This window comes from Lissotriton vulgaris, chromosome 1_1 (genome assembly GCF_964263255.1).
Source record: "Lissotriton vulgaris chromosome 1_1, aLisVul1.2, whole genome shotgun sequence".
Classification (NCBI taxonomy): domain Eukaryota; kingdom Metazoa; phylum Chordata; class Amphibia; order Caudata; family Salamandridae; genus Lissotriton; species Lissotriton vulgaris.
The window spans coordinates 119,225,885-119,253,412 of record NC_141685.1 but is presented as its reverse complement, the minus strand read 5'-3'; the positions used below and the strand labels follow the sequence as shown (position 1 = coordinate 119,253,412).

General features: G+C 51.2%; 1 long non-coding RNA gene across 1 annotated transcript in view; it reads left to right on the top strand.

The window, feature by feature from the left end:
- The first annotated feature begins 387 nt into the window (after positions 1 to 387).
- The window catches only part of LOC147737703 (uncharacterized), a 70,367-nt gene continuing 43,226 nt past the window's right edge, over positions 388 to 27,528 (top strand). Inside the window, exons 1-2 of the long non-coding RNA XR_015300847.1 lie at positions 388 to 482; positions 1,161 to 1,230. This is a non-coding gene — a long non-coding RNA (uncharacterized LOC147737703). The remainder of the gene's footprint in view (positions 483 to 1,160; positions 1,231 to 27,528) is intronic.

Below are 27,528 nucleotides of genomic sequence, written 5' to 3'. Positions count from 1 at the left end.
GGTCCGAGCAGAGACACAAAGAAGCACAAGAATAACAGTGTCCGCGTGGGGACACAATGAATGAGATACAACCGCCTGCCGCCGCGGAGCGCGAGGCGCCTCGCGCCACAGCACAGGGTGAGAAGTATTTATATGCAAAGCTCCTCGGTCCGCTCCTCTGAGGGAGGTGTCTTTCCTCTGCGCATGCGCAGTGAGGCTGAGCGTCCTCAGTCCAAGGCAGTTCATAGTCCGTACCCCATGCAAGGTCCTAACTCAGCGATAGGACGTAGTATCTTCGCTCCGCACGTGCGCCGCTGTGACGCGCGGTCCTGCGCGTGCCCAGCAGTGAGACGCGTTGTTTTGATTTGTTTTGTTTCGTTGAGCTCGCGCGTCACTCGGAGGGGGAATAACACACCGGACCTCACTCCTCACAGGCAGCCGGGCCCCCGGTGCCTCCCTCCCCCCAGACCCTGCAGCCCCCACTGAGCGGGGCTCCAGCAGAGGTGAGGGAGGCCTCTGACCCCAGGGTGACTCACGAGCACGGGGGCATCTTCAGGACACTGAGAGGCAACATTCAGGGCAGGGGCTGTGCAGTGGTTTCCAGACTCTGAACTGTTTCATACATGTGTGACTTGAGAAAAGAAAGTGCATTCAAATCAATAGTTCCACCATCTTTCTAAAACAATGTACATATGCAAGCTGTTGTGTTTAACATAAACTATTGCTTGGTCCTTATTGCACGCGCAGCATGTTCTCTGCACGCGCTGCCTGCCGGTGCATTATGACGTCAGGGTGTTCTACCTGACCACCGGCAGGCTGACAGTTAGGATGACAGTTGCTCGCCTATGGCACTTGCTGTCAGACGTACCTTTGGTGTCAGGTGTTTCTTTACACATTAAAGACTTTACTACTTACCGGTATCCTGTCATCATTACACAAGCATATACAAACTTTATATAGCATTTTCCTACTATGATTTCCTGTGTGTGTGTCTGTGTGTCTGTTGGTCTCTGTGTTTCTGTCTCCCATTTCCTGTAGGGAAAGTATGTAGCTCCCCATTGTAGAAGAGTTGGTCAAGAAGGAGCACACTGAATTGAATAATTTCTTGGTATGCACTTTTGATTAGTATTACAGGAAATCACAATGATTGATTGTCTCTGTTATATTCTTCTTTCCCACAGGGTCTTCCTCTTCAGTCCCTTAGGTGAGCCTCGGCCTCCGTCGTCCCTCGGACAGAAGGAAAAGACTCAGGTAAGTGTTTTTGCTTTATGGTTTAGTCAAGGGAGGATGTGAGGGATAAATAATAACTATGAATAAATGTGAAGGGAGGGGTAGAGGTTGGAGCAACCAAAAGAAAAAGAGTAGCCGATGATTTCTGCTCTTGTCTTTCTTTTCCGTCTCACTTATTTCCTTTTCCCTGGGTCCCTTTCACCCCTCCGCCTCCCCTCCCATCCCTCTCTGACTCAGCCCCTTTCCAAAAGCCCCATAGACGCCCACGCACCTTGAAGAGTCACGTCACTCCGGGGCCGTGGCGTGGTGACTCCACGTCCTTCAGTGAGGTCTGGTCTCGTTCTGTTTCGACTTTCCCTCGCCAACAAGCTGTGACCTCCCCAAGGCTCCAGTTCTCTCTCTCGGAAGACTGTTCAGTGTTTTCCGTTCCCTGCTGGTTTCTCCGCCTTAGGTTATGGCTCACTTGAGCTCGTGGAATGCCTTTCTGGCGGCTTGGGGAGGATTTACCAAGTTTTAGTTCCTTTTCTCTTTCTTCAGTAGGTCGGTTAGTGGTGCTGCTATTTCAGAATAATTGGGTTTAAACCGGCAGTAGTAGCCTTGTAAGCCCGAAAAGGATCGAATGCCTTTTTTGGTGGTAGGGAAGGGGGTGTCTAAGACTGCTCTCAATTTCTCTTGTTGCAGAGCCATAAATAGCCCAAATATTTGACTTTGGTAAAGTTTATCCTGGTCTTTTTGGAGTTCACGTGGAGCCCTGCAGTCCTAAGTGCTTTGAATATCTTCCCACAATGAACGACATGTAGTTCCCAGTTAGGGCTAAATATTATGATATCGTCTATGAAGGCTACGGAGTTCTCTTGATGTTGGGAGCAAACTTTGTTCATAAGTCTTTGGAACGTCGTTGGTGCTCTGTGTAACCCCAAAGGCAGTGCAGTAAACTCATATAGCCCATTAGAGGTGCTAAAGGCGTTTTTTTCTTGGTCTTCCTGTTTAAGTGGTACCTGCTAATAGTCTTTTGTAAGATCGAATGTGGTTATATATTGGGCTAAGGCTAATTTCTCGATTCATCGACTCTTGGTAATGGGTATAAGTGAAATTTCGAGATGGCATTGACTGCTCGGACGTTTATACAAAAACGGATGGAACCATCAGGTTTCAGAACTATGACAATGCGGGAGACCAGTTACTGCTGGAAGGTTTTATGACTCCTAGTTGTAACATGCTCTCTATTTCGGCAGGAACTGCGTCCCGCCTAACACCTGGTATTCTGTATGGGCGTTGTTTTATTACGTTATTTTGTGGGGTAACAATGGCATGCTCGAGTATTGTTGATTTTCCCAGGAGGTCGGAAAAGATAGAGGAGAATGACTCTAAGAGGGTCTGCAGAGACACTTTTTGTTCCTCTGTTAGATGTTTGTTTATGGGCAATTTATTCAATGTTGAAGGAATGGGTTTTGAGTTAGACAAAACGTAATGGGTGTCTTTGGGGAGGGGTCCCAACCATTTCTTTAGTAGATTTATGTGGTATATCTGGGTTTTGGTTGAGGAAAGGCGTAACCGGTAAGTAGTGAGGCCTATCCTTTCAGCACCTTCATATGGTCCCTTCCATTCTGCCCGTTTTTGGCGTATAGAGGAAGGTAGGAATAGGAGCACCCAGTCATGGACCTGTAACTGTTGTCACCTCTTTCCTTTATTGTAAGACATCTGCTGGCTTCTTTGAGCTTTTTCTAGGTTTTTGTGAGCAAAATCTCGCAATTTCTGTATGCAGTTTCTTAGGCTTTGGGTGTATTCTAGATGGTGTTGTGTCTCTTCTTGTTTCTCTTGTTCCCACGCTTCTCTTGTCATTTCTAGCAAGGTTTGTCGCTGTCTCCCGTAAAGAAGTTCAAAGGGAGAACAACCCAAGCTTCTCTGAACCTGGCTTCAGATAACAAAGACGGCGAGTGGCAACAACATGTCCCATTCTTTACCTTCGGTGGTTAGCATTTTCTTCATGGTTAGTGTTGGACTTGGCCCTTTTGGCAGGTTCACCCCTAAACTTTTTGCTTTTAATGGTGACCTAGTGATGGTGATTTTGGGGTTCTGCGCACTTTCACTGTGTCCCAGTGGAAAGTGTGTGCGCACTCTGAGTGCGTGGAGTAAGGTTGGCCTGCCCTCCCATAGGAATGCATGGGGAATGTATGTGTCCCTGGTAGTTCCTGATGCGTGGGGTGTACAGGCTCGAGTCTGGTATGTGTGGACTCGTGTGATTGAATGCTGCGAAATGATGTAAGCGGCGTGTATGTGTCTAGTGTGGAAGTGCCACTTCTAGACATGGCTGTGTGTGTGCTGTAAAGGTGCTGGAGTTTGATTGGCTGGAGCTGGCTGGGATGCCAGGCTCCATGAGTCATGATGGGTCTGCCCGGGGGTGAGTGTGGAGATTAGCATGCTGATGGCTGGGGAGGAGTACGCATGGGTCCAGAATAGGGCTGGGCTTTCCCCACACAATGCTGGCTCCGCCCCCTGTGTTGCGTCTAATGACCCTAGCCTGCCTAGTGAATAGAGTGAGGGGCTGAGCACATCAAGGGTGCTCCCAGACCAGCTGGGACTTGTTCTTCCCCCACCCTGCACACAGACAAAGGATTTATTAGTATAAAAAGGGGCTGTGTCCCCTTGCATGTTGTTCTTTCCTGATCTTACTGAGGGGGGCTGCTGCTGCTGCTGGCGCCAGAAGGAACCACCACTTGGGACTGCCTTCCTGCCTGGAGGGCCCAGTGAGCTGGCCCAGCCTTGGCCCCCCATCTTGCTGCATTCCAAGGACTTTCTCTGGACTTGTGCTGTCCTCTAGCGCTTGGAGTGCTGGAATTGCCTCCTAGCGCTTGGGAGCACTTTATTTGCGCCTGGACGCACTTTATTTTCTGGTTATAGCGCTGGGAGCACTTTATTTTACCTCTAGCGCTGGGAGCGCTTTGTTGCTGGAGGCCGGTGCCCACCCACAACCATTCCCCCCAATCTGACCTGCACCTAGTCTTGCTCTGTGTGTTTTATAATACAGGAAGAGAAGACTTTATCCTTCCGATTTTAAGGCGCCACAATTTTAAACAATGCCAGGTGGCACGTTACTTCTTTAAATCTCTGCCTGATCCCTTTGTCTGTGGTAGCCACCTTTTGGTGGGCCTATATGAAAAGGAGAAAGGCGCGAGGTTGGTTTTAACTAACAATTATATGCAGAAATGAGTAATTTAATGTAAACTAACTGGATTCGGTCTATGAGGCACATGATGCACTTTATGGGATAAAATGTCCTGTAAAAAGTATTTGATGTTCTTTTTAGATAATTCTACTTGCTCTAGGGTTTTAACTTGCTATGAACTGGGGCTGGTTGTTGATCACTGATTTAAATTGTGCTTTTATGATCTGTATTTAAGAGATCGAATACAGATTTTATTGATTGATTGTTTGCATGTGTGTCTCAGAGTCTCACACCTCTGTGCTCCCTCTACCTGCTGCTTGGAGCTGCTGCTGCAGTGTCCCTGGCATGGCAGTGAGGAGATCATGGTAATCCAAGGCCCGGGAGCAGTGTCTGTCCTCAGCGCATGCGCAGCTGTTAATACAAGGCCCTCTTGAAGGTGTCTGTCCTCAGCGCATGCGCAGTTGTTAATCCAAGGCCCTTCTTAGCTCGCGCTCCGCTGTGGGACGCAGTGCCTATCCCCAGCGCATGCGCAGTTGTTAACCCATCAAGACCTCTTTAACCCGCGCTCTTAGTTAAGTCCTGGGTTTTCAGTTTTTCTGAATGGAAGACAGTGTGGACGTTCCCAGTTGCGTCCCCTCTCGGTTGGACTCTCCAGGCCGTGCTTCCCCGTGGGCTGCTCAATTACACACTCTTTATGTTTCATGGGCTCCGCTATTCTCAGCGCATGCGCGGCCACAACAAGCAGACATCCTGTGCATGCGCACTTGTGACAAACTGAGTGTCCTGCGCATGCGCAGCTACAGATCATCATGGCGGCCCTTGTCCAGCGCGCGCTTTGTTGTCATGTGGGGCCCTCGGTGTGTCCCCTCCACCAGGCCGACACTGCCCCCTCGAAACCACAAGAGAGGTAAGGGGAGACAAGGACTCGAGGCAGTGGTGGAAGAGCATTAACTTATGATTCCTGAGAGGGGGCGGGGCCTGTGGGTGTCAAGGCGGGGCCTGTGGCAGTGGGGGCGGGGCCTGTGGGTGTTGATGCTCCTCCTCTGCCCAGGGCAGGGTCAGTGAATGTGGGGGCGGGGCCTGTGTGGGGCAGGGCCTTTGGGTGTGAATGCTCCTACTCGGGCGGGGGCAGTGAATGTGGGGGCGGGGCTTGTGGGTGTGGTGTCTGTGGGGGCGGGCCTGTGGCAGTGGGGTCTGTGAGTTGGGGGCAGGGCACATGGGCGTGGTCAGTGGCTGTGGGGGCGGGGTCAAAACAATACACCTACACAGCCTGGAGGCATCGACTGTTTCGTGTTCCTCACTGGAGACTAGTTTGTCCTTACGCTTCAACTCTGGAATGTGTTTTTTTGGAACCCTAATCGCTCCAACTTTAGTTTGTATCGTGTAATTTTTGGTGGATTTATACTCTGTAAAGATGTTACCATAATATCTAATCCTATAAACTTTGCTCTATTGTAAAGCGCTCTGACTCCGCTGGGTAAGGTATGCGCTATAAAAAATGCCTAAATAAATCCAATGCCCTGCGACCAGGCTGTTGGAGGCTCGTCGCGGCATTTGGGCTCCCAGTCACACGTCCTCAGGTCTGTAGACTAAAGACTGTTGCAGCTTGCAACTCAGAACTGGCAATTCCTCAGGCTCCGGCGGGCTGCTTTTGGAGGCTTCAGGCATGATTCTGAATGCCTCCGTAGTCCGCGAATCTCAAGCTGCACATTCTTACCTTTCTCCTGAGCCACCGCAACCACAGACTTTACCCACTTGCTAACCGCATCTATAAAATAAGTTTATGACACAAGTGTGTCCACATGAGCATCTTTTAATTTGGCTGATCTGGGGTTTGCAGCAAATATTTTTTTTAACCCTTGGATGCGTGCGTTGGCCAACAGCCGTCGCAAGCACTACCTCAGTAGTGCTGCGCACGTCCGTTAGCCGACACTGCCCCGCCTGCGCATTCGAACTCCCACACCGCAGCGGAATTGCCGCTGCAATAAACGGGTTAAAGCCATGCTCTTGTATTTACAATCAACAGAAGCTTGTGCAGTGAGGGCTGGTGCTGTTCCTGACCTCCCATTCATTTTGTGGAAGTGCCTGGACCAGTCTTCAGCGCGTTCCTTGCTCCCAAAAGGTGCTTCTCAGGCCCTAGACCCTTGCTGTGGTTCGGTGGGCTCCTATATCAAGCTTTTGAACTCTTCATGAGTGGAAATGAGCCCATTCGCACCGGAATCCCACTGCTCGCACGGAACTTCAGCACAAGCCCCTGCCGCCTATCTCCTTGCACGGAAAGCATCAATCGATCTGGAAGACCAACAACGTAAAGCTCCAGCCTGACCTTCTGCGACACCTGGTCTGCTCTTTGTGCCATATCCACCACCGCCATCAACTCTCTCCTTACTCCCTGCAACCCTCTCCAATGGAAACGGGGCTCTTGGCTCAAAACTTGAGAAGGTAAACCTTCAGCTGAACTAAGCTGGGGCTCTATCTAATTCGCGCTCCATCGTGATCAGCGTGAATTTTTGACTTTAACCTGGTCCAGCATGACCAGATTGCCTCGGTTGACGCATTATGTTTTTAGGTGCTATATAGAAGTTTATACTTTAAAAATTCATATCTCCGGTTATACTGATTGGATTTTTGTCTTTTGGGTTTCGATTTGTTGATTAAACTGAGCTCTATTTTTCTAACCTGGTGTTGATTTTGTGTGCTGTTTACGCTGTTTTACTGTTTGAAGTGTTGCACAAATATTTATACATTGCCTCTAAATTAAGCCTGACTGCTCTGTGCCAAGCTACCAGGGGGTTGACCACAGTTTAATTTGGGGTTTGCGTGTGCCTTATCCTGACTAGGATTGTCAAATTCTGAAAAGGAGCATACAGTTATTACTAGATTCTTTCATCAATTATGCTCAAGCATGTAATTAAACCTCATTTCCTTTGCAAACTATACAAAATATTATAAGATCCACCAAATCAGAAAATACAGCGCAGAGTCTTGAGATTTCTTTTTTTCAATATATTCTTTATTTGTACTCAAATGCATCAGCCCAGCCAACGCGTTTCGTCCAACATGGACTTCATCAGGGTTGAAATAGTCTTTTATAGAAGCTCACCAAGGTGCTATTTCTGTAATCAGATGTAGTATAGATATATAGGCAATCACCGTATCAATCATGATTGATTTAATTCCTTCGATCCATATTGAAATAGTTTTATTGGAGAACACCAAGTCGCTTATTCTTATTAAGAGATGCAATATCAATAAGCTGGTAATCACCATCGCATCCAGTCAGATAAAATCATGATAGGATTATTGCCTTTGATAAGTCCTGGCATGTAGTCTCGTTGGGTATGCAAAGCCATCTATCCGATCTGATAGACAGACGGTCTTGCATGCAGCGGTGATTGGCTATATATCTATCCTACATCTTATTACAGAAATTGCACCTTGGTGAGCTTCCTTGCACCTGCTTCACTAATGATTGCTGCTCCTGTGTGGCCGTAGGGTAGGCTTCAGTGAGCTCTTACCCCTTATTTTTTTTTAAACTTTATTTTGCGTTTAGGTATGAGTAAAGAAGTACACTAGGACAAGTAAAATCCTTTGGCAAGTACAGGTAGACATAGTACACGCTGCCAAGGGCTCAATCAATGCCGCAGAGTGATCACATGTTACATAAAGCAAGTCCCTCGGCTGCTAACATATTTTCTGTTACAATCGTTCTTGACTCTGATTCACATAAACAGTGTTTACAATCATGGCATGGGAATACGTCCTCTGTACCGACATCAAAAAAGGAGTTTAGCATCCGGTGTAGTTGATTATTGACATGTATCTCGGGACAGTCTAAACCACCCCTGTTGGGACTATGCCCTGTTCTTTCTGGGTAGGGGGTCTTGTCGCTGCGCCTCTAGGTATGTTCTGAAAGTTCCCCAGATATCTCTGGGCCTGGAGGTGGGGGGGACCGTTATTGTGTATAGGTCGCTGTTTGTGGAACAGGACGCCATGCTCTTCAGCTATCCCTTCACCGAGGGTGCTGTTCTGTCACCCCAATAAATGGATACCTCCCTTTTGGCCAGTAGTAAGCTGATGGCAACGAACCTGCGAATTGCCGGTGGGAAATCCTTTAGGTATCTCAACTTGGCAATCTCGGGCAAGGGGGTCATTGGTACCTTAACCAAGCCACTCACTATCTTATGTATTCCTACCCAGTATGAGTGTTTGCGTGGACAGGTCCAGGCGAGGTGGGCGAAGTCTGCATTTGGAGCGTTGCATCTTGCACAATGGTGCAGTCTGGCAGGGTCTATCCTGTGGAGTCTGGAGGGGGTAATGTATATCCTACGAAGAAACTTAAAGTGTATTAGTTTGTGTCGGCTATTAAGGGAGACATTTTTCGTAACTGCACAGCAGGGAGCCCACTGTTGGCCTGTGATCGGATTACCCAAGTCGGTCTCCCAGGCAGTGCGTACTCTGTCTACGATTGCAGCGCATGCCTTATAGAGCTGGGATATTAGATGTACCCCTCTCTCGCTGCTTATCACTGTCGTGAATGGGGGGAAGGAAGGAGGTTCCAGAGGGTAGTCCGGTAAAATAGCTCGCAGGGCAGGACAGATTCGTAGAAGGACTTATCTGTTCATGAATGTGGCACCAGGGAACAAGGACTCCTCATCGGGATCAAAAATATGTCCATCTGGAAATAGATCGCCTATCTTAGCAATGTCAAATTTAGTGCATGTCTTCTGCATGAGCTTTTTGCTAGTTATAGGTATCCATTTAGGGTTCGGGAGTGGGAGATCAGAAGAATAAAGCAATGGTGTGTGTGTTATGCAACGTAATTTCTCCCATGCCCAACTAGTGGTCGATGCGCGTTGGATATCTTTGGGGAAACCCTTCGGTAATATCGCCGCTAAAATGTCCGGGAGGACTAAGTCAGACTCTGGTCGGAGGTATGGAATTCTGGCATCAGGGTGGTACCATGTCTGTGCAAAACTGCACTGTGCAGCTAAATAGTACAGTTGTAAATCAGGGACCCCAAAGCCACCTTTATCGCAGGGGAGTGTCAAAACCCGCCAGTTTACCATGGCGTTTCCGCCACCCCATACTAATCTTATTAAGTGTGATCGAAGGGTCGAAAAGAATTTATTCATGAGAGGGATCGGGATATTTTGAAATAGATATAAAAATTTAGGAAGCACAACCATCTTAATGAGGGAAACTCATCCAGCCATGGATAGTGGGAGCTTTAGCCATTTCTCTGTTTGAGTCTCTAATTTGGAAACAGCTGTCCGTAATTGCGGCGGATGATCTGCTCTGTTTCTAAGTGTATAAGTATGGCCAGGTATTTAACCGAGTCAGTATTCCATTCCAGGGAGAATTTCAAGTCCCACTTGTCTGTGCTGGCAGTGAACGGAAAAATTACAGATTTGTTCCAATTGATTCTCAGTCATGAATGTCTGCCAAAGCGCAGAATTTCCCGGATAATGGGATCCAAATTAGTCTGGGGGTTGCGTACATATAAAATTGTGTCATCTGCATACAATGATACTAACAATGGGCCGGTGGTTAAGTGTAAACACCTATGAAGGTGTTTCTCTTGGAAGTGCCGTATTAGTGGGTCCGTGGCTAAAATGAACAACATAGGCGACAACGGGCAGCCCTGTCTCGTGCCACGTGAAAGCGAGAAGGGAGCCGTCAATGTACCATTTAGTTGGAGTCAGGCCAGCGGTTGACTGTATAGCAGGGCAGTCGTGACAATGAAACCAAACGGCATCCCCATGCGCTCCATGATGGATAAAATAAAAGGCCATTCAAGGGAGTCAAATGCCTTTTCTGTATCAAATAGGATTGCCGCAGGAGGGATTTCCGGGTTAATTCTATGCAGAGTGTTCAATAATGTGCGTAGATTGAAGGCTGTCGAGCGATGGGTTATGAAACCAGACTGGGCCGGGGAAATGATACATTCTATTAGGAGAGACAGGCGACATGCCAGACCCTTTGCCATTATTTTGTAGTCTAGGTTTAAGAGTTATAATGGTTGATAAGAACCACATAGCAGGGGGTCCTTGCCAGGTTTGGGGAGAAGAATGACGTAATATCTGCCTCTCCAGGGCTTCTGCATATTCTTTAAGGAGATGGGGAATCAGTACATCTTTATAGGCCTTATAAAAATCCGCCGTGAAACCGTCGAGCCCCGGGACCGAGGAACTCTTCAGGGCAGAGATGCCTCATCAATGCTGTCCTCAGAGATAGGCTAAGCGAGAAAGTCCTGCATAAAATTCTCGAGATAAACTAAAGCGACCTCAGACAAATAACTCTTCTGCTGCGCCCTGTCTTGACCCAATCTAGTGGTGTAATGTTTTAAAATAGGACATAAATTCCCCCTGGATATCCAGCTGTCCCGACAAAGTTCTCAACTCGGGAATGTATGCCTTACAATAGGGAGGTCTAATCATCTGTCCTAGGACTCGTCCCGGCCACTCGCCTTCGCCGTATTTCCTGGCATTGTAGTATTTCCGCATAAAAAGGATCTCCCTCTCAGCGGTATCTTTGAATTCTGTGAGCAGGGACAAACGTTGCTTGTCTATTTTGGGACCTGTCGCCTGGCGTTGTTCAGAGTCTAACGGCCCTAGGTCCTTTTCTAGGCAGGCTAACTCACTGCAAAAATCCTGCACTACACCGGCATTTTTGGTTATACACACGCCCCTCATGTATGCTTTAAAACCCTCCCATAACATTGCCACAGTGTCTACTGAACCAGTGTTAATGACGAAGTAGTCCTCTATCGCTTCTCGTTATTCCTGTTTAAAAACTTCATCATCTAATGCGCGGCTGGGGAATCGCGGGACCTTCAATATTAATAATACCGGGGAGTGATCCGAATATGTGCAAGGAAGCGTCCGGATCACATGACACCAGCTGATAAATTCTGGGGATGCCAGCCAATAGTCGAGCCTCGTCCATGTGGTATGACTGTCAGTGTAGTGAGTATAGTCAGTGCTATGCGGGTTTTGCGTACGACCTATGTCAATTAAGGAGAATTGATCGCAAAGCGAGCTCAATGCCTTTCGTACCCACGGTTTGGGATCTAGTGCTCTCGAAGTGGTGTCAAGTGACTGGTACTGGACTATATTAAAATCACCCCCCAGTAAAAGGGGAACTGGGCCTAGCTGCGCCAGTTTAGAGAGTAGGGTATAATAAAGTCCAGGGAGTCGCTATTGGGGCCATACACACAGACCAATGCCACCCTGTGACCCATTAACGTGCCCAGGACTTTGATATACCTGCCTTCACTGTCACGTATTACAGAATGCAAATGGAAGGGGAGTCATTTATGTATAAGAATGGCAGTGCCCCATGCGAAGTTGCTGAAGTTGGCAAAATATCGATGTGTTCCCCAATTTGCGGCAAAGTGGGCCTGATCACTAGGAGGCAGATGAGTTTGTTGTAAGAAAGCTACATCTACCCTGTGACGTAGTAAATACTGTTATCTTCCTTTTCTTGCGAGTGTTGTTCAGGCCGCGGACGTTCCATGTCACCAAAACCACCTCTGAGGGTACAGAATTACGCCCTAACTGAGCCATGGTGGTGGTAAAAATGAGTGCTTAATGAAGATCAACCGTGCGTACTTGCTAGTTACATCCAAGTGTGTACCTAAGAACGTCTCAGTGTAGCTAAACAATGTCCCAGCCTCACCCCGCACCCAGCCTCCCCACCCTACCAGAGAGGCAAAACCATTACTATCCAAAAACAGTGCAGTACTAATAGTTCCTCTGCATCGCTGAAAAACAACCATAAATAGTACTTACTAAATTCACACAACAATTATAAGGTGAACACCATTAGGGGTGGTGGCAGCGGCCCCACAGCTACGTGGCAATAAAAAATGATACTATAAAGTGATTGAATGAAGTACTAACTTATTTAATTCTCCATGTAAAGGAAGGCCATATTAACAGTTTAGCCGTGCCCAGATCCCGAGAATAGTTCCATGCTGGCGTCTGAACCACTCTGCGTAAAGGGAAGTCTTTTGTCATCAGCTGGGCGTTTGTTGTTAAGTTTGTAAGTGTGACAGAACTCCTGCACCTCTGTAGGATTGTCAAAGACATGGGCTCTCCCATTGATCTCAACACGTAACCGAGCTGGATAGAGCAGTCCTAGATTTCTGAGTGTTGCCTTAACTCCAGTGTATTTCCGCCTGGCCTGACTTGTAAAGTCTAGGTATAGGGACAGCTTGAAGCCCTGCCATACCGTTTCGCCCCGGTCACGTGCCAGGCGCAGGGCCGTGTCTCGATCCCTAAAGTTCATGACACGGGCAGTGATGGGTCTGGGCGGGCATCCAGGATTGGGCCTTGGACCTAGTGATCTATGAGCGCGTCCTATCACAAAGCCTATAGTGAAGACTTCTCTACAAAACAAGTCTATCAGGATTGTTTCTACCAAGGTGTCCATGCGACCAGTGGCTGTCGATTCCGGAACACCCAAAATGTGCACGTTATTTTGCCGACTGCGCACCTCCAAGTCCTCTTTCTTGATCGCGACGTCTTTGAGGTAATGTTCCATTCGGCCGAGCCTTTTCAAGGATTGCGCCGTTCCATCTCCTAGATCTGATGTATGCGATTCCACCACGTCGAGTTTTCTGTCGTGAACTTGGATCTTCGATCCCAGATCCGCCATGTGCTTATCTAGGGCATTAAAGTGCACATCTAGGGCTCTGAACCCCGCTCTCATCTCTTGTAGCAGGGAACCTAATTGGTTGGTATCACCCTCTGGTGTTGTGTCTTTCTGGCCACCTTCTGCCATGTGGTCAGGGGCTTCTTGGGCTACTTCGGTGACCTTTTCGAAAGGGAAAAAGGCACTGTTTGGGGTGTTTGCGGCCCGTACCGCAGTTCCACCCGCCAAGTATTAATTAAGCCCAATGCCAGAGTCTTCTGGTTATTGCCGCAGAGCAGGTGTAAGTAGCTGGCGAAGAGAGATTAGGTAGCAGAACTGATCAGCAAGGAATGGGCATCCAACCCGTGTTTGTATTTTCCTGGCAACAGGGGAGGTTTTGGGTATTTCACTATTGTCTCCCATAATGGAGCTTGTGGCACAGCAGTGGTCGAGGCACAGTACTTCCACGAAGCAGGTTGTTTGAAGACAAGGCAATGTGCAGTGGGCAGTTAATGTTTAAGGTTTGCTGCAGCATAAATTGGTGGCTGGGGCGGAGACACTGCTGAGGTTTGGATTCAGTTTTTCGCTCCGGGAGCAGCGCAGACACGCCAGGAAGCGTTATAACAATGGAGCCCTGCGGGAGAATAGAGGGAGAACAGCGCAGGCTGTGGCGGAGCGAGTGCATATGCGGAGAGGAGATCCCCAAGGGCGCTTTGGAAATGCTGTACCAGGTGTCGACGGGGGAGCGATCACAGGCACCGTCCCTGTGCGCCCCTGCGATCAGCGCAGACATAAAAGTGCTGCGCTCAGACCGCCGGAGGACCTCCCACCAGTACCGAGCACCGCTTTGCCCAGATTGTGGCCGCTCAACGATCCGGCCCGTGGCCAGGTGACTCGCAGCACCCCAGCTGATGGCTCAGCCCCTCCGCCACCGCACCCGGAGTCTCCTCATATCGTCGATGCCGCCATCTTGAAAGTCGCCCGTCCGCCTGGAGTCACCGATTATCTGCTGTTCCGGTGGTTTTCTCGCAGCACTGCAGGGAGACTTTTAATCAGGATCCCTTCTGCTGCATTATGGCGTCTTTTCCCTGCCCGGTAGCCCCGCTGGATAGCGGGACATCACGTTGTTGCAACGACTGCTGGCGGAGCTTCAAAGTCGAGCGACCATCTTGGTCTCTGGCTTGGCCACGCCCCCGGCTCTTACTTATTCTTCAGCCCTGGTGCCACTGTGCCTGCTGCACTAATAATAGATGTGCCTATGTTCTCTGTCCTAGGAGCATTTTGTACTTGACCCCTAACCTTCGGTGCCCTGAGAGTTGGTTGCACTGGGCTGTTTACATTTATGTGCCCTCATGTGACTCCATCTGCCCTTATATGAACCATACATTAGAGAAGACCCTTTCAACTCTGCGATCCGGAAGGACCTCTCTGAAACCTGATATGCAGAGAATATATATAAGAAAACAAAGAAAGAGAGAAAATGGGGATATAAAAAAGAGTGAATGTTGTAGAAAAACAGAACGAGAAACAGCAAAGGAGAAACAAAGGTTATGAAGTGCATGTGTGATTAGGGTGACCAGGTGCCCCGGATTTACCAGGACAACCCCAGTTTTTCACATTTCAAGAAATTTGTCCTGTGTCCCTGTTTTCATAGAGGGCTAGCTGAAAGAGGCACATTTTTATGTATTCCATTGGAGGACTGGCTAGTTTCTGTTATCAGAAAGCACGTTAATTAGCCGGTATGAAATGGTGTTTAAAATGGCACTTTATTTATTTCCTTGGCATTTCGATGTTGATAAGCACTGTCATCCCATACCCCTCAGTTGATGTAAAATAGTCGTCCTTCTTTTAGATTTTTTTAAATATACAGTTTTTTGTTGTTTTCAAAATCTGGTAGTCTTATGTGTGACCAAAATAGCAAAAGAGATAGAAAGATAGACTAAGAGAATCTGAAAACTAAGTGAGAAATAGCATGAGAGAATGAAATAGGGTAAGAACCAGAGCAAAAGAGAAACACATTAACATGAAAGGGACTGCAAGATCAAGGGAATTATAGAATAGAGTGAAAAAGTCAAAGGTTAGCATTTAGAATTTGTGAGATGATGGATATCAGCCAGAGATTATCAAATATGATGTCCCCCTTATTCAGAGTGCTTAAAGGTCCACACTCTGCAAGTAGGGTGGAGAGTGAGAAAGATGAGAATGGAGAGCAAGAGGAAACCCAAAGGTATCAGATAACAGATTGAAAAAGAGGAAAGAAAGAGGGTGATGCAGACAATGGTTAAGAAGAAGAGCAAATAAGGCAAAAATAACGAGAGAGATAAAAGGAGACAAAGATGAGGATGAGGGAAGAACAGAGGGATAAAAAGAACAGCATAGCTAGCAGAAGAGAAAAAGATCAAGAGAGCGAAAATACAACAGACAGTGAGACATAAAAAAAAGAGTGAGAAAAAAACAAGATTGAAAGAAAAAAAGGCTGTTGAAAAATAGGAAGAGAGTTAAAAGAAAACAGTGAGATAATACGGGAAAAAGAAAGTGAGAAGCTAGAAAGAGAAAGTAAGAGATAAAGTAAGAGCATGAAGGACCACTAAAGTGAGGGAATGAGAGGCTGAAAAGGATAGAAGAGGGACCACATTCATGAGAGACATGTTAGGAGAGAAAGTAAAGTGGACTGAGAAGAAAGGCTGCATTGAAGGAATTTGTGATGTTAAAGGTTTTTTTCTCATAAATTGACGTACTTTTCATAAAAACTATAACCAGGTGCAGGTAGCAATGTCTTTTGTACGGGGATTTACTAATGAAAATCAAAACAATGACACCACTTGTAGGTGGTGGGAATAAAGAAAAATCAGCAATATTGATCCATTAAAAAAATTCAGGATAAACAGTTTTGAAGTTAACTCACAATAGAATGGTACATCGACTTTCAGTGCCAACTAGTTCTCACAAGGAAATACTGTCTGTACACTGCTGTTTTAGGGAAAAAGTATGCCACAGAGTCTGAATCGTTTTTGGCCACTATAGGTGTGGCAGGGTATACTCAGACAGGAGTCCCTTTCTCACTGCTCCATCAGGATTGAAGCAAGCCGGGCCGAAGACGGGTGAAATGCCAGAAACCGGTCCCCGGTAGCTTGTCTCCTTTCTGGTGAAGAATTGGCTTGGTAGTTTAGTCTGCCCTGTTCCCATGATGCACTGGGCCAGGGACAGACTGATTTGCATATAGCCAGGTTCTGAGCTGGGATGGGGCAGTGAGATAAATAACGGTTGTTAGACGGACCGGGAGGGTCGGCCGAGGACAAGGGGAGAGGTCTCCGGGGAGAGCCGTCTCCAGCGATCGTACAGACGAGTAACTTCCCCCCCACAGATGTACACCACACAAAGATAAGGTTTAACGTTCTTTATAAGCAATCTTTAAGTACGGTGGAATGGTACAAGGAGGTCTGGACTCAGGGGTCCCCTCGGTTCTAGTCTCTTGGATGGGAAAAGGGGGTAGCGGGACAGTCTTGTTACCAATCTGGTAGGAGCGATGATAAGATGGATAGCTCACAATCCTCGAGCTCGGCGTTCTAGATGGTCGGGCCGCGGCGGAGCCAGCAGGTCCCGAGATGATCGAAGGTAGCGACGGTCCGCGGCGGCGCCAGCAGGTCCTGGTGAAGGTGGTGATTACAACGGTCCGCGGCAGCGCCAGCAGGTTCCGACGAGGATGAAGGTTTCAGAAGGTTGCGGCAGCGCCAGCACGCAAGACGATAGTTCGCAAGGCAGGGCTACGGCAGCTCCAGTAGTCCGTCAAGGATGAGTTCTTCACTGCGTCTCTCGACTCCAGGATACAACTGCCTTCCTGCTCTGGAGCTGCCCCAGTTATAGGTCTGGCGCCCTTTGATGTCCGGACCCTCGCACTTGGAGGTCGGGAGGTCCGGGAGGAGGGAGTCCAGACACCCAGCAGGGGGGTGGAGCCAGCGCCGGGGGGAGCTGGGGGCGATCGGCACCTGGCGGGGGAAAGCCATCGACACTTCTTTCTCCCATTGACCTGCCAAGTGGTCCGTTCACCTCCTGGGTGGATGGTGGTGCCGGGATGTCGGGCCTGGCCAGGCCCAGGGTTAGGGTCGATCTGAGGCCACGCGGCCTCGTGGTGCAGTGTCCAAGATGGCGGCCAGGCCGGGCGAGGGGGCCGGTAGTGATTTGACCCCATGATGCAGAGATGTCCGGGGGCAGGAGTCCCGTATGAGACGGGAAGCGGGTTGCTTCTGTGGGTAACACCTGGAGGGCCGGGGCTCGGGCCCTGTCATGCGGGGAGGGAGCAAGCCCTACACGTGGCCTGTCCAACATGCGTCCCCCCCAGCTGAAGGCGGGGAGAGTCACCCATCCTCTTGGGGACTCTCCTCGTCGAGGCGGAAAAAGCGTGACAGGCCATCTGCGTTGGCGTGGTCTTGCCCAGGTCGATGTTCCACAGTGAAGTCCATCCCCTGCAGGGAGATGGACCAACGCAATAGTTTCGGGTTTTCCCCCCGCATCTGCATTAGCCACTGCAGGGGCCGATGATCTGTCTGCACCCGGAAGTGGGTACCGAAGAGATAAGGCCGGAGCTTTTTGAGGGCCCACACCACTGCGAAGGCCTCCCTCTCGATGGTGCTCCAGCGTTGCTCTCGGGCCAGGAGACGTCTGCTGATGAAAGCCACTGGTTGGTCAAGTCCTTCGGGGTTCAACTGGGAAAGGACTGCCCCAATGCCATGGTCGGAGGCATCCGTTTGGATGATGAATTCCCGACTGTAGTCGGGGGCCTGGAGCACAGGGGCGGAGCACATGGCGGCCTTCAGCTTCTCGAAGGCCGCTTGACAGTCTGGGGTCCAGTTGACCTTCTTTGGGTGGTTTTTGGACGTGAGTTCCGTGAGGGGCCCCACAATGCTGCCATAGTCCCTCACGAACCGCCGGTAGTAGCCTGTGAGCCCCAAGAAGGCGCGGACCTCGGTCTGGGTGATGGGGGGCTGCCAGGACTGGATGGCAGTGATCTTGAGTTGAAGAGGGGCCACCAGACCGCTTCCCACCTGGTGTCCGAGATAGGTCACGGACCCCTGACCAATTTGGCATTTGCTGGCCTTGATCGTGAGGCCGGCTCGTTGGAGGGCCTGCAGGACCTCTCGGAGGTGGTGGAGGTGGTCGGACCAGTGGCGGCTGTACACAGCGATATCGTCCAGGTAGGCGGCGCTGAACTCCTCGAGTCCCGCCAGGACCTTGTTCACTAGTCGCTGAAAAGTAGCTGGGGCATTCTTCATGCCAAATGGCATGACCTTGAAGTGGTAGTGGCCATCAGGGGTGGAAAAGGCGGATCGTTCTTGGGCCCGGGGTGTGAGACCGATCTGCCAGTAGCCCGCTGTCAGGTCGAAGATGCTGAGGTAGCGGGCAGCTCCCATGCGGTCGATTAGTTCATCCGCTCGGGGGATGGGATGTGCGTCGGTTCTGGTGACAGCGTTCAAGCCCCGGTAGTCGACGCAGAATCGGAGCTCGGGGGTGGTGCCGGGGGCGGCAGCTTTGGGGACCAGTACCACTGGGCTGGCCCAGGGGCTGTCTGAGGGCTCGATGACCCCGAGCGTGAGCATCTTGGACACCTCCTCTTGGATGCAGGCCCGTACCCGATCTGGTACGCGGTAGGCCCGATGTCGGATAGGGGGACTGTCCCCAGTGTCCACGTCGTGCAAGCACCGGGGGTGACCCCTGGGGTGAGGGAAAGCAGAGTTGCGAACTGCAGCAGGAGGTCTCGGCAGCCTTGGCGCTGTTCCGGGGTGAGGGCCTCTGAGAGTCAGACCCCGTCCACGGAACCATCCTTCTCCCGAGTCCTTAGGAGATCAGGGAGGGGTTCGGAGTCTTCTTCGGCTCCGCTGTCTGAAGCCATCAGGAGGCTGAGCTCCGAACGCACAAAGTGGGGTTTGAGTCTATTGGCGTGGAGGACCCGGAGGGGGTTCCGTGAAGATTCCATATCGATGAGATAGGTGACAGGGCTCTTGCGCTCGACCACTTTGAAGGGCCCTGTCCACTTGTCCTGCAAGGCGCATGGTTCGGTGGGGGACATCACCCACACTTGTTGGCCGGGTTCGAATTCGATGGAGGAGGCATTTTGATCGTACCACTTTTTCATGTCCTCCTGACTGGCCTCAAGGTTCGCTTTTGCCATTTCCCTGAACCGCCTGGTCTGATTGCGTAGGGTCAGGAGGTACTTGAAGACATCTGGAGGGTTCTTTAAGGGGGGCATCTCCCAACCTTCTTTGACTAGGCTGAGGGGCCCTCGCACAGGGTGCCCGTATAAGAGTTCGAACGGGCTGAAGCCGAGGGACTTCTGGGGGACTTCTCGATATGCAAAGAGGAGGCACGGCAGTAGCCCATCCCACTGGCGACGGAGGGGCTCTTCCAACCCCCCAATCATCCCTTTGAGCGTGCGGTTGAACCGCTCGACTAGTCCGTTTCCTTGAGGGTGATAGGGGGTCGTGAATCGGTAGGTGACCCCGCACTGTTGCCAGAGGGACTTCATGTATTTTGAAATAAAGTTTGTGCCTCGGTCGCTGACGACTTCTCGGGGAAAGCCAACCCGGGAGAAGATCCCCATCAAGGCCCGGCCGACCACCGGGGCTGTCACAGTTTGCAGGGGAACAGCCTCGGGGTAGCGGGTGGCATGGTCCACCAGTACCAGGATGAACCGATGTCCTTGTGCTGTACTGGGGTCCAGGGGCCCCACAATGTCTATTCCCACCCTCTCGAACGGGGTGGTGACAACTGGGAAAGGTTGCAGAGGTGCTTTAAGTTTGCGGCCGCTCTTCCCGCTGGCCTGGCACGTGGGGCAAGACCGGCAGTGATTGAGTACGTCGTTTCTCATCTTGGGCCAGAAAAAGTGGGTCACCAGGCGACTGTAGGTTTTGTCCTGACCCAGGTGACCAGCCAGGGGGACATCGTGGGCCAGGTTTAGCAAGAAGTCTCTAAAGCGGAGGGGCACCACTAGCACTCGACTGGCCCCTAACTCCGCGATTCTCTGTTCACTGTACAACAGGTCGTTGTCCCAATAGATCCAATGGGCTCCGGAGGTATCCCCTGCGCTCTGGGCGAGGGCTTGCTGGCGGAGTCCCTCGAGGGAGGGACAGGTCTTCTGCTCTTGACGGAACTGTTCCTGAGTGGGCCCCCCTTCCTGACGCCACTGAGCCAGGTCGGGAAGGTCCTGGGGCTGAGCGAGCCCTTCGGGGGTTTGCTCTGGGGGGTCGGCACGGTCGGTGTCTTCTACTGGAGCGACCGGGGGAGGAGGTGCTGGCCATTCAGGTTCTTCGGGTCGGGGGATGGTACGGGCAGCCATGGACCGGGTGGTTACGCACGCCCAGTCCGGGAGGCCTAACATCCCCAGGTGCTCTCTTCTCTCTACGGCGGCCCACGGGGAACTCTCAAGATCATTCCCCAGGAGACAGTCCACGGGGGCATCATCTCGGACCGTCACCTTCAACATGCCGGAGACTCCTCCCCACTCGAAGGGGACGCAGGCCATCCGGCATAGACTCTCCGAATTGTCGGCTGAACGGACAGGGCAGAGAATGTTCGGCAGGATCTGTTCTGGGGTCACCAGGTGACAGCGGACGGCTGTCACACTGGCCCCTGTGTCACGTAGGGCTTCGGCCCTGCGCCCATTAATGTTCACCCACTGACTATATTTCCTGGTGTTGGCGGGTAGGGGGGCCCGCGGGACCATGTCTCTTCCCCCTAGGCACGCTAGAACCATGGCGGCTGGTTCCCACTCCTGGTGTTCTTGCTCGCACTCCTCTTGTTCTTCGGAGATTTGTTCTTCCCCCAGGGCGGCGGCAGCCATCTGGCGGGGTCTCGGAGTCTGGTTCTGTGGACAGTTCGGGTCATTTGCGTAGTGGCCGACTCGCTGGCATCGGTGACACGTGACATTGGCTCTGTACCCCGGGCGCGCCGGGGGGTTGCCCCAGTTGGCCGGGGGTGGTGTGCTGGCAGCGGGAGCGGCCGGGGCGGTGTCTCTTCCCCGTCCCTGGCCTCCTCCTCCTCGGGGACGGTGCTGACCTTGGTTGTTCCGGTTCTGTTCATGCGGCCCATTCCGGCCTACTCGGGTAATCTCCCACCGGTCAGCCTCGGCGGCGAGCTGCCGTGGATCAGTCAATTTACTGTCGAGGAGGTGCTGCCTGAGCTCGACGAAGCAGTTGTTAGAGAGGTGCTCCCACACCATGAGATTAAAGAGTTGTTCGTAGGTCGTTACATTGCTTCCATTGATCCAACCCTCAAAGGCTCGGCTGAAATAGTTTACATACTCCACCCAAGTTGTGCCCGGGATCCGGGTGCAGTCTCGGAACCTCTGGCGGTACATTTCGGGTGTGAGCCCATAGCGGGTGAGGAGGGTAGCCTTCATGTGGTCATAGGAGGTCATCAGGTGGTCTGGGAGCTGTAACAGGGCATCGCGGCTCTCATTGACGAACCTTCCCCATAGACCGGCTCCCCAGTCACTTCGATCGATCCGGTGGGAGGTCATGGCAATCTCATAGGCCTTGAACCACTGTTGTATGTTGTCATCTCGGAAATACTCTCGAACGACATCCTTGGGGATGTGTACTTTCTTTTCTGTCGCTCCCGGGGTGCGCGGTTGCTCGGGCACCCCTAATTCTTTGTTCTGCTTACGTAAGTCTATTTCTGCTAGCTTGCGCTCGTGTTCATACGCTAGTCTCTTTTCTTCGAGTTCTCTTTGTCTCTGTTTTTCTTCCCGTTCTTCTCGGAGCCGCAGATGTTCTAGGTTCAGTTTTTGTTCGGCTAATTTGAGTTCACCGTCCATTTTGAGCCGGGCCATTTCTAATTCATGTAGTCTGCTTCTTTCTCTCTCTTGGATCTCTTCCTGCGAGAGACCCGTTCTTCGCTCCTCGGGAGCCGTGGTGTTCCTCTCTGATGCTGCAACATTTTGGTCCGGGGGTCTGACGGCCCCGGTTTCTGCCCATGACTCAATGGCATGCTTAAAATCGTCTTTAGTACTCAGACCGGTGGTAGCGATGCCTAGTTCAATGCAGAATTGTTTCAACTCACGATGGCTGTATTCTTCCAATTTCTCCATCTGGAATTTCTCAGTGGATCCGCTTTCTTTGGTTGTCATTGTGGTTTCGTCGTGGGGTGAGCTACTCTCTGTACGATTACGCGTTGATTCGGATCGCGCCGCTGGCCACCAATGTTAGACGGACCGGGAGGGTCGGCCGAGGACAAGGGGAGAGGTCTCCGGGGAGAGCCGTCTCCAGCGATCGTACAGACGAGTAACTTCCCCCCCACAGATGTACACCACACAAAGATAAGGTTTAACGTTCTTTATAAGCAATCTTTAAGTACGGTGGAATGGTACAAGGAGGTCTGGACTCAGGGGTCCCCTCGGTTCTAGTCTCTTGGATGGGAAAAGGGGGTAGCGGGACAGTCTTGTTACCAATCTGGTAGGAGCGATGATAAGATGGATAGCTCACAATCCTCGAGCTCGGCGTTCTAGATGGTCGGGCCGCGGCGGAGCCAGCAGGTCCCGAGATGATCGAAGGTAGCGACGGTCCGCGGCGGCGCCAGCAAGTCCCGGTGAAGGTGGTGATTACAACGGTCCGCGGCAGCGCCAGCAGGTTCCGACGAGGATGAAGGTTTCAGAAGGTTGCGGCAGCGCCAGCAGGCAAGACGATAGTTCGCAAGGCAGGGCTACGGCAGCGCCAGTAGTCCGTCAAGGATGAGTTCTTCACTGCGTCTCTCGACTCCAGGATACAACTGCCTTCCTGCTCTGGAGCTGCCCCAGTTATAGGTCTGGCGCCCTTTGATGTCCGGACCCTCGCACTTGGAGGTCGGGAGGTCCGGGAGGTCCGGGAGGAGGGAGTCCAGACACCCAGCAGGGGGGTGGAGCCAGCGCCCGCGGGAGCTGGGGGCGATCGGCACCTGGCGGGGGAGAGCCATCGACACTTCTTTCTCCCATTGACCTGCCAAGTGGTCCGTTCACCTCCTGGGTGCATGGTGGTGCCGGGATGTCGGGGCCTGGCCAGGCCCAGGGTTAGGGTCGATCTGAGGCCACGCGGCCTCGTGGTGCAGTGTCCAAGATTGCGGCCAGGCCGGGCGAGGGGGCCGGTAGTGATTTGACCCCATGATGCAGAGATGTCCGGGGGCAGGAGTCCCGTATGAGACGGGAAGCAGGTTGCTTCTGTGGGTAACACCTGGAGGGCCGGGGCTCGGGCCCTATCATGCGGGGAGGGAGCAAGCCCTTCACGTGGCCTGTCCAACAACGGTGATGGATCAAGCCCTGATCTTTGGACTGGGTAAGAGTGGTCTGCTTAATTCAGACACTCTGTTCATCACCACCCCCTTTTCTGAATCGTTTTTGGCCACTATAGGTGTGGCAGGGTATACTCAGACATGAGTCCCTTTCTCACTGCTCCATCAGGATTCAAGCAAGCCGGGCCAAAGACGGCTGAAATGCCAGAAACCGGTCCCCGGTAGCTTGTCTCCTTTCTGGTGAAGAATTGGCTTGGTAGTTTAGTCTGCCCTGTTCCCATGATGCACTGGGCCAGGGACAGACTGATTTGCATATAGCCAGGTTCTGAGCTGGGATGGGGCAGTGAGATAAATAACGGTGATGGATCAAGCCCTGATCTTTGGACTGGGTAAGAGTGGTCTGCTTAATTCAGATACTCTGTTCATCACCACCCCCTTTTCTGAATCGTTTTTGGCCACTCTAGGTGTGGCAGGGTATACTCAGACATGAGTCCCTTTCTCACTGCTCCATCAGGATTCAAGCAAGCCGGGCCGAAGACGGCTGAAATGCCAGAAACCGGTGCCCGGTAGCTTGTCTCCTTTCTGGTGAAGAATTGGCTTGGTAGTTTAGTCTGCCCTGTTCCCATGATGCACTGGGCCAGGGACAAACTGATTTGCATATAGCCAGGTTCTGAGCTGGGATGGGGCAGTGAGATAAATAACGGTGATGGATCAAGCCCTGATCTTTGGACTGGGTAAGAGTGGTCTGCTTAATTTAGACACTCTGTTCATCACCACCCCCTTTTCTGAATCGTTTTTGGCCACTATAGGTGTGGCAGGGTATACTCAGACATGAGTCCCTTTCTCACTGCTCCATCAGGATTCAAGCAAGCCGGGCCGAAGACGGCTGAAATGCCAGAAACCGGTCCCCGGTAGCTTGTCTCCTTTCTGGTGAAGAATTGGCTTGGTAGTTTAGTCTGCCCTGTTCCCATGATGCACTGGGCCAGGGACAGACTGATTTGCATATAGCCAGGTTCTGAGCTGGGATGGGGCAGTGAGATAAATAACGGTGATGGATCAAGCCCTGATCTTTGGACTGGGCAAGAGTGGTCTGCTTAATTCAGACACTCTGTTCATCACCACCCCCTTTTCTGAACAGAGTAATCGCAGGCACATCTGTGAAGTATAAATAGTCCAGTAATCATGATCGATACAAGACTTTGATTGCCAACGTGCTGCACTCCAAAGAGTAGGCAGTCAAGCAGTTACAAATGGAGGCTGCATAGATTGAGAGAGAGAGAATTTACTAACTAGCCTATGGCTTAACTGGAAGATCCTATTATAAATTGATATCTTTGAGCGTAGAGGTAAGGGCAGAGGAGCACATTGGGTGTCAGTGAGTACCCGAAAGTGGATAGGATCATTCATCAGTGAGGCAGTAAAGCCAGAGTCTCAGAAAATGCAGACGACTGCCATTGATCACATGTGAGTTTTAATTGCGACAGTGCCCTGTCCCTCAGGGCCAACTAGCCCTCCTGTTACCTCCAGTAAGCCCCATACAGCTGGATTGCTGAGAGTGTTCAAAGGCCACAGCACCTTTTTACACCATTCTGCAAACGTGACTCCTGGCGCACTGCTGCTCAGGGGATGAAGTTCACTTTAGTCCTGAGGGCCTCAGGGCACAACAGGACCTCATTGCCCCATCAGCAATGCGCCACAAGGCGCGTTTGCAAAGTGGTGTAAACAAGGGAGTGGCCTCGGACCACCTCTCAGCAATCCCACTGTGTGGTGCTTGCTGGAGGTACCTAGTGGGCTAGTTGGCCAGTAAGGACCCATAAGATGCGAGGGGACTTCATCCCCCAACCCAAAACGCGCCTGAAGGCGTGTTTTCAAGTGATACACACGGGGGGGGGCGGGCCTCCGGCGAGATCCAGCTTTGGTTTTCTTTTTTGTTTTTTAGGAGGGGGTTGTGTGGCCCGCCTTCTCATTAACATTTTTTGGGCCCCGGGGACCACATCCTCCGGGGCCTGGCCTTGTTTTATTTATTTTTTTGCAGGGAGGGGGTCCCCAGGACCTTGGGTCATTTCTGACCCCTCGGGATCCAATCCCCCAGGACCTGGGCCTGTGGTAAGAAATGTTGCCGGTAGGGAGGCAGCGTGGCCTCACTCCCCTGGGCCACCTCTAGCCCCCGGGGACCACATCCCCCAGGGCTGCCCTTCCATTAAAAAAAAGCAATAAACTAAAGGGGAGTAGGCTTTGTGGCCCCCATTCCCGTGCCATTTCTGGCCCCAGGGACCCCATCCCAGGCAGCCGACCCTCAATTTGGGGGGAGCCCCAATGCCCTCACGGTCCCTGCCGGCTCCTCGCCTCCTGCGGGAGCCATAATTGCTTTTGGGCAAGGGAAGCTGCTAACATGCAGCTCCCCTTGCCCAAAAGCAATTCTGCTTAGCTTCTTGGAAGCGAGAGCAGGTTTCCTGCTCTCGCTTCCAAGAAGCAAAGCAGAGTTTGCTATGGCATGGCGGGAGACATTGCAGCTGGCCCTAGGGGGTGATAGTCCCCAGGCCATCAAGGGCTCTAGAATGGGGGCTGCGCGGCCCCCCCTCCCAACGAGTACAAAGCCCCTTCGAGGTGGTGGTCCCTGGGGCCCATGGTGTCATGAAATGGTGGCGTTGCCGGGATGTTCTCAAGTAAGTGGTATCTACTCCTGGCAGGATCTGATTGCTTTGAAACCCCCTAACCTCCCCTGCCACTATAAGTTTACTCCTGAGGCCCTTCGAGGGTCAGCTCATTGTGGCTGTCATACTGGCTTCATGGAGCCTTTACCCTTTGTTAAGTCTGATACACGATCACCTAAGGTTTTGGGGACTATCAATACTACTACGGAAGTGGGCTTTCTTATCAATGCTAGATCATTGATAAAAAACAACATAGCCTTTAATGATTTTGTTGCAGCCAGGAAGCCCTCATGGGTTTTTATTACAGAAACATGGGCCACCGCCTCTTCTGGTCCTGAATTGGCTAACGCTGTTCCAGAAGGCTATGCTCTAGCCAGAATGGATAGAGTTGGTCGTAGAGGTGGAGGCCTGGGTATCTTGTATAAAATCTCGGCCTCCTGCCGTACTGAAACCCTTTCCTCCCTCTCGGATCCCTTCCAGGCTTTATTCTATTCCCTAAATTCCTCTTCATCGGCCTCCTTTTCAGGCCTCCTGATTTATAGGCCTCCGGGCCCTAGATCGGGTTTTTGTCTCAAGTTACTTAGTATTCTAGAGCCTTACTTTGGTAGGTCTAACTTGACGATCTTAGGTGATTTTAATTTCCATTTGGAGGATGCAGGTCCCGGTGATACCGGATGCCTCGTGGACTCCTTAGCAGCATATGGTTTTTTGCAATTAGTGGACAGACCCACTCATCAAGCAGGGCATACACTGGATGGGGTCTTTTCTAATGATCGGCGATTAAAAACAGGTCCCCCCATCCCTCTGGTATGGTCAGATCATCTGGCTGTCCCTTTTGAATTAAAATCTTCCTCTGTTTCCACAAGGACATGTCCACCCAGGAGAAGGGAACCTAAGCGGAACTACAGGAACATCACTAAAGACACCCTGCCCCCCCTTATATCCAACATCAGGGTAACCCCTTTAGCGGAGGTCTATGATGCCGCATTAGACCTTTCTAATGCCATCACTAGAGCCGTAGACCTCCTAGCCCCTGTCTCCTATGGCTATTCTGCTAGGAAACGACCCTCGGCCCCTTGGTTCTCTGAGACCCGTAGGCTTCTCAGACAGGACTGTAGAAAGCAGGAGAGGCTCTGGCGAACTGGTTGGGACTCCAGAGAAAGGGAAAAGCACAACATCTTGTTGGGAAAGTATAAGAGGACGATAATTGAGGAAAAGCAGGCCTATTTTTCCAGCCTCACAACCTCCCTCACTTCATCAAGAGAATTGTTTAACATCGTGGATTCCCTGTGTACTCTACATACTCCCGACCCTGTTACTGGGTCTCAAGAACTGTGCGACAAGATCATGCTGTTTTTTCACACTAAAGTAGCGGATATCTACGCCGCTTTGGAATCCCAAAGGGACCTACAGGATCCCTTTCCCCAGACCGAATCCATCTCCTTCGGACTGTCGGACAATGAACTCTTCTAGTACTCTGTCCAACTTCCCTCTCCTTACTCTCCAGCAATTGGACTTGCTCCTTAACAGAACCAAATCTGGCTCTCCACTGGACCCCTGCCCCCTTAGAACTCTGAAGGATTGAAGGGATGTTCTTTTACCTCTCCA